This window comes from Hermetia illucens, chromosome 5 (assembly GCF_905115235.1).
Source record: "Hermetia illucens chromosome 5, iHerIll2.2.curated.20191125, whole genome shotgun sequence".
Classification (NCBI taxonomy): domain Eukaryota; kingdom Metazoa; phylum Arthropoda; class Insecta; order Diptera; family Stratiomyidae; genus Hermetia; species Hermetia illucens.
In genome coordinates this window covers 91215520-91228251 of record NC_051853.1, presented here as the reverse complement: position 1 = coordinate 91228251, position 12732 = coordinate 91215520, and positions in this window count along the sequence as shown.

Here is a 12732-nt window from a genome sequence, read left to right as displayed (position 1 = left end):
ACTAGTACAGACTCCTCCATCACGACTAAGCGGGGTGCGAGGTGGTGGTATCCATAATAAATAAAACATTTGCCATAACTATCTCAGAAAAGCAACACAATTAACAAGGGTGGAATCGAGAACAAGAAAATGTACAAAGGAGTCAGCTAAACGAGATGCTCTGCTATATAAAGCCGCTCTTCCAACAAAAGCACTACCAGAGTCGCTGTAAATACATTTAGATATGATTGCAAACCTATCAAAGGCGAAAGCAAATTGAACTAAGAATGCATTACTTATGAAAGTGTCACCTGCATGCGAAGTGTTAAACTCAAAACATTTCGCTATGATACGGGCAACGAGTGTTTCTATCGCATTCTGAATATTTGCATTTCACAGATATCCTGCATAAAAGATGCACCTAGAAATCGCGAGACATCAAAAGAACTTTTTAGTTTATTACATTTACGGAAATGATATTATTTCACTCTTTACATGATTTTTGTATTTGTTTCCTCTATCATGTTAAAAAATCTTGAAAATTGCAAGTATGCATGCTAAGCATGTGCTTATGTATATTGGATGCGGATGTATATGAATATTTCGATTCATGAGTATATGAATCCTTAAAATTTTATGGGGAGGTAATTTTGTCCAGAAAAATATACTCTTCGATAACTGATTCTCAGATATAGCGTTCGTAGGTTTACCAAACTGTCTTAAAAAAAACAACGAAATTTAGTCCCACTTCGTAGTCCTAAAAATTGGTCCCTGATCAAAGACAAAATTTCAAGAAAAGTGAAGTGAAGAGAACGATTTATCAATAAATGTCTGCCAAAAGACATAAACTGGATAGGAAGGGCCGGCGGAACTTATTTGAAAGTCCCCTCTTCAAACTTGTTAGCTGCCCAGCTTTTAGCTATCTTCCGGGAACAACTATTCGTGTATGTTGTAAATTAAAAAAATTATGACCTGGTGGTCACTGTGTGTATATTCTTCATTGAGGGAATCCTTAGCTAAAAATTAATGTGTTATCTATCACAGACTCCATTTCCCTCTTTCGGAAAGTGTTGACGCATCCAGTGTTTGCAAGTACAAGATCCAGACAGAAAAAGTTTTTCAACTCATGCGTTGAAATCGCCAGATATTATCCGAAGTTTAGATTCGTTTGCATCCGTTACTACCATAAATTGGGCCTTTCGCTCTCATAAAGATTGATGTTGCATAGCAACTGTAGATGATTATACTCGTTATTTTTGCCTTCGTGACGGAGAAGGATCGTCGCTCTTCCTCGTCTGGTCTGGTCTAACACATTTGAAGGCCTTCATCTACTCGGATTGTTGCGCCAAAGATTATTATTATACCGCTGCTTTTCGGCTCTTTTCCGCAGTTCATCCACTGTGTAGACCTTCATACTGCTCACAAACAATAGTGGCCTCGAATTTGTTTTCAACTGCAGAAGAGGTGATCAGGTCTTTCATCGTAATCCTCCTCCTTTTCTTCCGCGTTGTTACACAGCCTATATCTGTCACGTACTTTTGTACAATTTCCTGCCATTCTAAACACCTAAAGCATTTTTTCATTGAAATCTGCTCTCGTTGTCGGCAATCGACTCAACCGATCCAGACATTGCTGGAAGTGATAGCTCTTTTCGCTCCTTCAAAAAGTAGACTTACCGAGGCAGTTGGTGTGCCGCCATAAACTTTCCTTAGCCCTTCCCTCTCCTGAACTGACTGAGACAGTAAAGCTTCAGAAAGTCCTTCCATTCAATGAGTACTTGATTTCTGCTCAGTTTTGCTTTTGTCGTTTCCGCCTGTAACGACTCAATTGTCATCTACAGGTCTTCTGATTTTTCGCCTGGATTAAATTCAAGCAGTAAGTCGCTCTTCTGCATTAGCATTATACATTTCACACTTTCACCTAATCCAGTTACCATATCTGCCAGAATAAAGCTAACACCACTAGATTATTATATTTTGAAAATTTACTGCAAATCCTTTTGAGCTCAACCTAGACCCGGAATTTTGCAGTAAATAGGTTTTAATATGAAGCATCATACTGTTTCCGGATAGCTGAGTTGTTAGTACGGAAGGTGGTCATACGGTCCAAATCTCACTGGTGGCAGTTAAATTTATACCATGATTTACCGTCGGATACCAGTCGACTCAGCTGTGAAGTACCTGCGTCAAATCAGGATAATAATCTCGGGCGAGTGCAGTGAGGACCACATTGTCTACAGAGTACTGTAATATTGTAGTATACCGTAACGGTCTTGAATAAAGTGCTCTAACACACTTTCAGGGCCTGATCCAATTGGATTGTTGCGCCAACGATTATAATTATTATCATACTGAAAAGTTTGGGGGAAATCCTTCTATTATTAACAAAGTTATAAGAGGGCAAAGTTGCCTCTTTCACGTCAAATTACTACTCCTTAAGAGATAAAACAACTGCATCTTATCGAAAGGAATTTCAGGTATGTTCGACGTATATATACCACGAGCTATGTGTAGGGTGGGAGCTTGAGAACTTTAAATTATAATACAAGACAGAAATATTGTTTGAAGGACTTTTTTTATTATTATCTGGTAGATCATTTCATAGCATTATTTTAGAAATATGATTTTCGGCGTATGTTCACCACGGCTACGAGTTGCATGGTCCATTCGATAAGTCCAAGGTTTGACTGCTTTTTACAATAAATCTTAGGGTATGGCGTCATTGGTGGATTGAATATTTTCATCCAATGCTTCAAGATTTGCTGGTTTGTCGGCATAAACCAATGACGTAGCATAGCCCCATCAAAGTAATCGAGGGGCGTTAAATCCCATAAACGAGGGGACCAGTTAACAGGACCACCCCTGGAAACGAGCGTCCCACCAAATAGATTTTGCAGTATATCGATAGTTAATCACGCTGTATGACAAGTTGCGCCGTCTTGTTGGAACCAAATGTCGGCAATGTTTAAGCTGATTAATTCTTGAAAATAAAAATTCCCTCAGCATGGCTCAATAGCGCTCGCCATTCTCCGTAATAACAGCCCTTTCCGCATTGCGAAAGAAACGGGGACCGATGATGCTGCCAGCGTGTAAACCGCACCAAACAATCAATTTCAATGGATGTAATGGTGATTCGTCAACGGCTTGAGGATTTTCTTCGCTCCATATATGGCAGTTTTGTTTGTTGACACAGCCATTTAACTAGAAATGAACTTTTTCACTAAACAAAATTCTTCGATAAAAACATCGCAAAAATGTCAACACAGTTTGACATCCTTAGCTGTCAAACCATAGTTATCGATATCGAAAGTTCTCATACAACTAAAAAAACACCCTATATAAATTGAACCAAAAATTATTACCATACATAAGTCCAACATCTTAAGATTCAACATTCGAATGTCGTACACGTTTCCATGGCTTTCGTTGAGCACGTAATGCACGTAGGGGGCTCCGTAACATATACATGCCACTCCCTACCTAAAATTTTACATATACCTCAACCACTTCCTGATAAGAAGCGGCATCAGCATTAATTCTAATCCAAATATCGTCCCTTTCTTTGAAACCGCACCTGCCATCAGGGACTATGATTCTTGACATCTAAGACCCGATCAAGCCATTCGCCCAAACCCACTAACTACTCCGGATTTCATGAAAGCTAATTAGCGGGTCATAAACCAATCTCTCAAGGCCAGGCTATTCCGGCTCCAACTCCCACAGAACCGAAGAGTTTCTAGTGATACCGTTGACAGTGTGGTTCGTCAATATACTAAAACAATTCAGATGGTATAAAACAGATTAGTACCAACACACTGCCTCGACTTCCATAACCTTATCTTCCTCCCCAAAGATATTTTTGAAGCCACGCACTATAAAAAAACCCCACGGCGGAGACTATTTAGAAATATGGTAGATATTCTCCTACCTTAAGAAAGAAATCCGTGACCTCGACACCTAAATTAGTGGAAGGAGCCTGAGCCACAACCACTTCTCAAATATCGAACTAAAATCAAACACATTCAACTCAGGCAAATATCTCCGCGAATTAGCAATATTACCAGCCGTACCAGCAGTCTTCCACGAAATATACTCCGTTCTTAAAAACAAATGTCTTACTAACCATTTCGGGAAAGTTCACTATTCTCCTCTCTATATGCTTGACCAACGTTTTGGAAGTAAGATCAATGCACCAATTAACTCCCTTCGATCCTCACAGTCCTACTACCAAACAATCATGCAGACAGAACTGTTCCAATACCCTCTCCTCTCAAATAGATTTACTTTGCTCGTTCAATCACGCTTCTTAATTTCAACAAGCCCAAGATGGTCACAATATTTATATTGCCGAGCATGAGAAAAAATTCTATCGGACTTAGCAAAATCCCTTCAATAATTCTTCAAAAAATGCTCGGTATTGGTCAGCCCCTTCCTGTCGACATTTTTCAACAATTGCTTGCTGAACTTTCAGTTCCCTCCGAGCTCGAAGTGTGCTCACACTCATTCTAAAACAGAAGAAAACCCTTCCCTTCCGGGTAGCTGCAGACTTACCTCTGTTCTTTCAAACTTCACCAACATTTTCGAGCGAACCATCAACATCACTTTCAATTTCGACGATTTTATCCAGGCTTTCCACTAAAATCAAAATAAATAAAAAAATAACTAATTTCTTTTTTTCCTAAAAACGAAATATGTGATTTTCTGGTTATGTCCTTCCTCAGTACACAATCAAATGCAAATTAATGAGAGATGACCATTGCCGTAGAGATAACTCTATCCGGGACTTCTAATTCGCCAACCGAATAAGTCATCCGCATACCTTCCTTGTCCTGAAAATTTAGGTCTTGCTCGGAATGAATCGTAATATAACTAAAATAGCATATCTTCTTGACGTAAGAAAAAATTGTGACTCCCCTAATCTACAGCTTTCTAGAAGCGTTCGCCGCCCAAGTAAAAGTTCCGCAGCAACTATCCTCTCCTTACATAAATCCAGCTGGAATCCCTTGAGGCGAAGTCCGCTTCATAATCCTTTCCTTACTCATTTCTGCGGATATCCTGAAACCTGCTCCCAATCTAATCCTATCAACATCCTCCAATATGCCAACGACCTTATCGTTTATACCACCATTTGGGTAGTAATACGCGGCGCTGCTCACCTCAATTTATATTTAGATGAGCTCTACTGGTACTTCGCTAAGTGAAAACTAACCTCAGTACGCAGAAATGACAAAGAATCGTCCTTAAAGGTAAAATGAAGATAGTATCGAAAGTGTGGTTTCTGATGATGAAAATATGTCCTTGAAAATCTATACCTCGACGTCATAATAAACTTAATCCCATCCCATATTCTTCACATCAATATGGTTCTAAACCATGTACTATAAACGGGATCTTCAGATCATACTCCGCCTTAATAAACCTACCCCACCAAAAGTCAAGAGTTTCTACTATAAACAGTTAATTCAAGCTTTAATCACTTTCGGCTTCATCTCCCAGACCGACACCTCTCCTTATCACGTGAAGAAGATACACCTCCAGAAAAGCCACTGCTAAACTAAAGCTAAGGAGTCCCAATTCTGATTAACTGCCGTATCGCCCCAGGAGATGTGTCTTGAGTTGAAGTCATCAGCGAGGATGAGATATTTGCACTTTCACTAGAGATTTCCTAAGATCATGGCTCAGTGACACACGCTTGAGCTTCAACCAAACTTTGGAAGGCGTTAGGAGAGGAAATAGAAATAGGTTGGACTGGAATTTCAGGAAGAGACCCTCTGGCGGTTTGGGCGTAAGACACTTCTGGTTGTTGATGTGACCTTATTTATTTATTCGGAAACGGCTGGACCGATTGTCACGAAAATTGGTAAGAGTATGTGATCTGCCGTTCCCTTTACATGCAGCAACTGGCGCCATTTTGTGTTAAGTTGTACAGGTGAAAGGAGACTGCAAAATTTTTTTTCACAGAATGTAGCCATGTTGGGTATCAAATGAAAGGTCTCAATTAGTACTTTTCCAAACTGCTATTTGATATTGGGTGAAACATAGGGGAGTGAGGGCTCAAAATATGACCATCAAAAAGTGTAACATGTCTCGTTCTCAGAACATATCCAACCGAAAAATCCGAAAAAAACCACAGTAGTGCATCTCTATTAAATCTAGGCCTCAAAATATATCCGGTTCCGATATCTGCAGAAATAAAGTTAATAATAGTATATTTCCACATTTTAGAAATTTACTCGGCACCCCCCTTATGTTCATCCCAGAAGTACAAAAATTAGCGTAGGTGTAATGAAGAACATGGTACACAATTCGGTAAAGTTTGAAGAAAATCCAACTATTATTAAAAAAGTTATAGGGGGTAAAACTGTAAATTTTTTTGTGAATCCCGTGCACTCTACAACCTGCATGACGTCATCATCACTTATCAATTAAATACCACAACGAAATGAGTTCTTGTGAATGGGGTCGCAAAGAATTATTTTGTTTTAGTTTTTTAGTCATTTGTATGTGAATATCAATTACTCCAACCAGACATGTGTGTGTGTAGGTATATAGTATATGCGTGCTAATGAAGTTTGCAGGTAGTGCCTAATTCAGATAGATATAAGAAGCAAATCGAAAATATGGATACAATCAGTTAAAAATTTAGCTAATGGAGGTTTTTTTTCGACTTTTCCTCCAGATAACATGTTATGTACTTTCAAATTTATTCTTTAGCGATAAGTTAGTTTAAGCCATAGATTATACCTTAGATTAAGCTAGGCTGTTAAGGTAGTACTTAAGTTAGGTTAATTTAGCATTATATGGTTATAGGTTAAATAAAAATTGTTGTTTTCGCAAAAATTGTTGGATACAATCAATTTATATACGTGCATATATGTGTACAGTATTCGGAAATAGGGAGTTTGTTTGTTTAGGGTGAGCGTAATATCTATGGCTGCAATATGAACGTATGTCTCGTAGTTTGGAAAAATATGAAGGAATATGTTGGATTTGTAGCTATATACGGATAGAAAAATGTGCGTTGAAATTTCTTAGATAAGATGGACACAAAATCTTTATACCCGAAGCGCGAACTTCCGGTATTCCGACTTGTTTATTTTCTTTTCCGTCGGATAACGAAGTGAAAAGGGTCTTCGTCAGGCACATACCGTCATTTCCGTATTTGCCTATTTCATTCGCTAATTCTATGTTGATCCTGCCGGGGGACTCTGTTCGTTCTCTTTAGTTCAGATGGAAGCTGTTGCGCTACAAGTACCTGGCCGCCCGTAGGTTCAGTGGTTGATCTGTTTAGCTCCGCTGTTTGCTCCCGCTCGACTTTATTCTCTACACGGGTCCTCTTATTTTCACACGGGAGATCAGACCCCTCACAACTACCACCGGGGTTAGACGGTATGAGCAACTCTTCAGTGAAGCCACTCTCTGGAGCATTATCGATGGGCGAAACTTTTTCTTCGACGCTTGTTTTGAGGCGTTTCGAGCTGCAAAATCAATTCCTCATTTCCTAAATTAACGAGCCGAACTGGGCATATATTTTAGTTCTTGGTGCCGTGTCTGAGTCGGATGCCCGTATTGGGGGGCAACCTGCAGAAACCACAAAGGATGAAACCGAAGCAATAGCAAAAGAAAAAAAATTGTAATGAATTTATGGGGTCAAATTCAAGTTAACCCTGTACCTCTGGTCTCATAAATCCAACGCGCCACCGCCAAAATGTTGACAAATACTCTCAAAGCAAATTTCTACTGCAATTCCTAGACTCGACTTGGCCAATGCAATGCAATTGCAAGGCTTTCAAATCACCATATATCGTATCAAGCCATCGTTGTTTCGGTCGGCCTTTCGACCGTTTACCATCGACTTCGATGTTCAGACCAATCTTGGTGAGTGAATTGTCGTTAGCACGAATTACGCCTCTCACGCAATATTTTCATGTTCGGTGTAACCACATATCGATAGCGGATATCCTCATTTCGGATATGATCAAGGCGTGTCACGCCACTAGTTCAACACAACATTTTCGTTTCCATTATCCCAAACCGTTTTTTATTGTCTTCGAACGGCGTCTTTCGTATATACTAACTGGAGCGAATTCTAGCCAGACTAAGCACCAAAGCGGAACCTAAAAAACTCGCAACTAAGTAAACGTTAACGGGCAAAGAAATTGACGGGGCTGTAATATTGGTTACTGATATACGTAGCTTGTAACGATGGATGAGACACAGCATAGCAAACTATTGCATAAAATAACGAAGAAAGTTAGACAGATTTGGCGCAGGAAGCTTAAACGTCTTCGCGACTTCGTGAGCAACACCTACACACCACAAGCACTTTTTTGTCAACGTCGAAAGCGATAATCCAAACTTCTCCCATTTGCTCTTGAAATACCTCAGGGATTCATTTTAAGCAGGGCTTTATATAACGTCTTCGCGGCTGACGTTCCCATCTCTGAGTTGTACAGTTTCCCGACGACTCCTTATCTTATCACCTAGTCTTCAATCCGGCGGGGCGGTTGAGAGAGAGAATTTAGAGTTAAGAATTGTTTGGCAGACCTCTGCATATATTATCAGAACTGGGATATTACAAAAAAAAATTGAGGCAAAAATATAAATCATCAATGTTTGTAAAGTCTAGATATACTGGGCCTAAATCTATCCCCAGAAAAACTAAACGCTTGAAACTTCACATTAGAAACACAAAAATGAATAGTTCGCAAATAAATATTTTGAAAGTCTAATTTCATGAGCTTCTAAAATTCGTCTTCAGGTCGCTCTCAGCTGGTAGTGTCTATTCTATTCTTTGTAACAGAACCAAATACTAAAACTAAGTTGTCCCTGTATAAACCCTTTAAGAAACCTATAATATGTTACAGAGCCCCTACAGGGATCACATGATCTTTGAAAGTCTTGCGAAAATGTGAGGCTCTCGATCGCTAAATCTTGTGACACTAGACAGGCTTGTCGTACAACTCAATGACCAAGAAGTGCTATCATCATTCTTCGGAAATTTGCTCTCAATCTGATCGAGAAATTATCCGAACCAACTTAAAAGACAATTGTGCCGAGAGGGTGTCAGAGCTCCATTGGAGATGAGAATTAAAACCCACTCTCAATCTCCCCTTTTACACTCCTTGCTTAGTAGGGGTACAGGCATTTGTTTCTTTGGTATAGGCCGATAATGTTCTGGGCGTATGGGAATATCCTACCTAGCAAGATAGCGGAGGATATCTTATATATGATAATCTGTAACGTACTGCCTTCGGTAGGTGGGAACTCCAACTCACAGATATTCTGGTTGTTGAACAGTTCATCAAAATACTGAACCGATCGTTCCAATATGTCCATACGGTCGGAAATCAGATTTCTTTCGTTGTCTCTAGATAATGAATATCATGGTATATAGACCTTCATCATGCTAATCACAATATGGTTGCTGCCTGTACTTCTCGAGTTCACAAACTGATTAGTTTTCCCAGGTTCGCACTCCAAGATTCGTCGATAGTTTCTGCGCATGCCCGAGTTTTTTGAGATTGTTGCATTGTCCGCTATGACGCGTCCTTCCATTCCATTGTTAACGTACAGTCATCATCGTTTATTCGGTTTTTTTGTGCGGATGGAGATAAATTGTCTGTGGGTGTACCAATGACAACATTCTTTAGGTGATCGTGAAGTTCATTTGAAAATACTTCGTCTTACAGGACATTTGATAACTGTGGTTATCGCGACATCCATCCAAACCGTTCAGGTATTATGAAATGATTTTCTGTGGAGGATTTTCAGTATTTACTGTCACCATATTGTCGGAGGGGATGGAGGTGATGTTGTTCTGCGAATCTGGGGCGCCATGCCAACGTAAGCCATAGTAATCCCAGTCTATATTGGCCTCCATACGGTTCATGAAGTCAGAGAGGTGGCGGCGTTCGATTAACATGTTGTCAATTTAGTTGAAAATGGTTCCGTCTGCGGATCTTGTTTGTTGTAGATCTCTCTCTACTTATAATAGGTACTTCAAACGACCAGTTTATATATTATAGCACAGTTGAGTAATCCGTTGTCTGTTAGCATTGATAACTTGGTGTAAGCCATAAGAGTCGACATATTTCCTGGATACGGGCTTCGTCCATGCTTAGGTATTAACATTTTTAAGTAAGATTTTCATGTCATCCCAGAAAAGGTATCTTTGTTCGACTGTGAAATCTCGTTTCTAGGGATACGAATCTTAGCCAGGTCTATGTCTCGAAATTTGTCTCGCAAGCGCAGTATGCACTTTGCGTAGAACGTAGAACATGATCAGATCACTAAGGCGCTAATATTTGCTATCCAGGCGAATGCTTACATCTCATTACAAAAAATTCGTATTCGCACTTGTAAATATTCTTATTAATCGAACAGAATTCGTATTCGTACTCGTAAATACGAATACGTCCGACGTGAAAATTCAGCCGTATTCGTGTTCACTTGTGAAAATACCGAGATATTTACTTTTTCGAATATGAATGCAGCTGAGTAGCCTTCAATCCGTACAAGGATTGCACTTTTCTGGATCCATTCTTGTGTAGCTAATCTGTTTTCCGCGTAGGGTAATGAATCCTACCTATCCCCCAGCGTGGGAAACCAGTAGGCCAAGTTTGTGCCGTTTTTATGTGCAGGAGACTCGCCTTCATCCCTCTTCGTCTGCAATTTTTCGTTAAGATACAGCTCCAGCGATCAGCGTGGTTAAATCCACGCTTTCGCCTTGTTAGCTACACTATACTACGTTTGACCGGCTAAGGAGCACGATTGCACGTAGAGTGTTCTGATATTAATGAACAAAACACATGACACTTACGAAGATCTGACGAAAGGGAGGATTTTCAGAGTCCGAAGTTTTCTCGTATAATTTTTATCCCGGGTCCGGTTTTTTCGCTTGATTTTCAGCCCGAGGCAGGATTTCCTCTCTACGGTCTTGCACTTACATGCCAAGTTCGAAACAAATAAATATTTCAACTCATGTTCTAAAAGATATAAACTGCAATGTCACAACTAACTACATATTATTTTGCAGTATTGAAAGCAGTGTTTACATAAAGAATATTACTATGTAAACATCATATGAATACAAAGCAAGTGTGAAAATATTTTATATTATATTTTAGACATTGATTCTTTGGCAGAGAAACATCTTGCATTTGCTTTATAGCAAAACAGGCTCTTGCTAATGATATCCGGCCGAAAGAATTTCTAACAATTATATTTAATTACCTCGGCAAATTATATCCTTGGAAGGTACCACTCTACCAGTCTCGAGTGCACAAACGTGCAAAGGACTATGATTAGCGACAATATATTCTGCTCTATTAACACCATCGAAACCTAGTCCAAATGAGCCTAAATGTAGAGGCGGTGAAAATAAAGGAAAAAAGAAAGACCCAACATGCATTTTAAATCTACGAACGAAACTACCCAAAGTTGAGCATTTAGTCGAGCACTTATCTGACTTTTGCCGTCGACGTACTTGTTATATTCCTCCTTTGCTATGTCCTCATTAATTCTTGGCCGTTTCAAGGCAACAAAATACAAGCGATTATCACGGGCAGGTGGAATTTAATTGCCGTTTGTCGTGCAATGGTCATCGTATTCGGTCGTTTGTTGTAGGCACTGGCATTTAAATATTCATCCGAGGCTCATTTCCTTTTTGATGTATGGAGTCTTTTTAAGGATTTGGGAGTGAGTAATTCAGACTTTATTTTCGTTTACACTTAAAATAGAATAAATTTTCACTTAGTCCTTTGACTTTCAAGAAGTAAATTCACATAGAAGAATAATTAAGGAATTTGTTTCAAAACATACAATATCCATTTGGTATTTTTCAGAAATTTAGATTTCAGTGTTTTAGTCTATTTTTATTGTACTAATTTTTAGATCTGGGTAGATTTTCCAACCCCACATTTTTTAATATTACGGCACACATATTATATCATTTTTTATTTATGAAATAAAAATAGATTTAGGGAAATATGGTCTTTCAAAGAAACTGAAAATCAAAAAGCACATTTTGGAAACGAAATTTTCCACTAAAGGAGTGATGTTTCCCTCCTTCCGATAGAATTTATCACTCGATATTCTCTACCGACTGATAGGCATATTATTTGGTGCTGAGAAAGACATTAACTGCAATGAGAACATAAAGTTAACTAAAAGGAAGTTGAAAACCGGAAGCTCGACTTCATACAGGTATGAATGTTGTTTTTTGTGTGAGTATACTTGTGTACACAACTGTTCCATTTGCACATAGCTCGTAATGTATATGCATTTAACATGTCGGACTACCCTCTACTCAAATTTCCCAAAAGCATAGTAATATACTATTATTAACCTAAATTGGAGAGATATCGGTATGAAGCTTTTGAGGCCTCGACGTGGTATAGAGGCAGCTTCATGATGTTTTTTAAAATTTTTCCGTTGGATAGTTTCTTAGAATGGGTCCGTGAAAGACTTCGGAAAGATAATAGTAATCAAGACACTTCATTTCATGCACGACTATATTCCGTTTGCTTTTGCATATATGGGCGCCCCCTTTAACATCTGCGTAGAACGATGTAACTCACCATATACATGGGTATTGACAGTTCCCGTCCCTCACCAAATTTCGTATCAATCGGTTCACACGTTGCTGCGTGTGACAGACAAACCGACAGACGTATAGACAGACAGAGAACCTTAAAAAACTCAAAAAAACAAGGGGAAAACTGGCGTTATAATTGAAGCCTATGGAAACCTT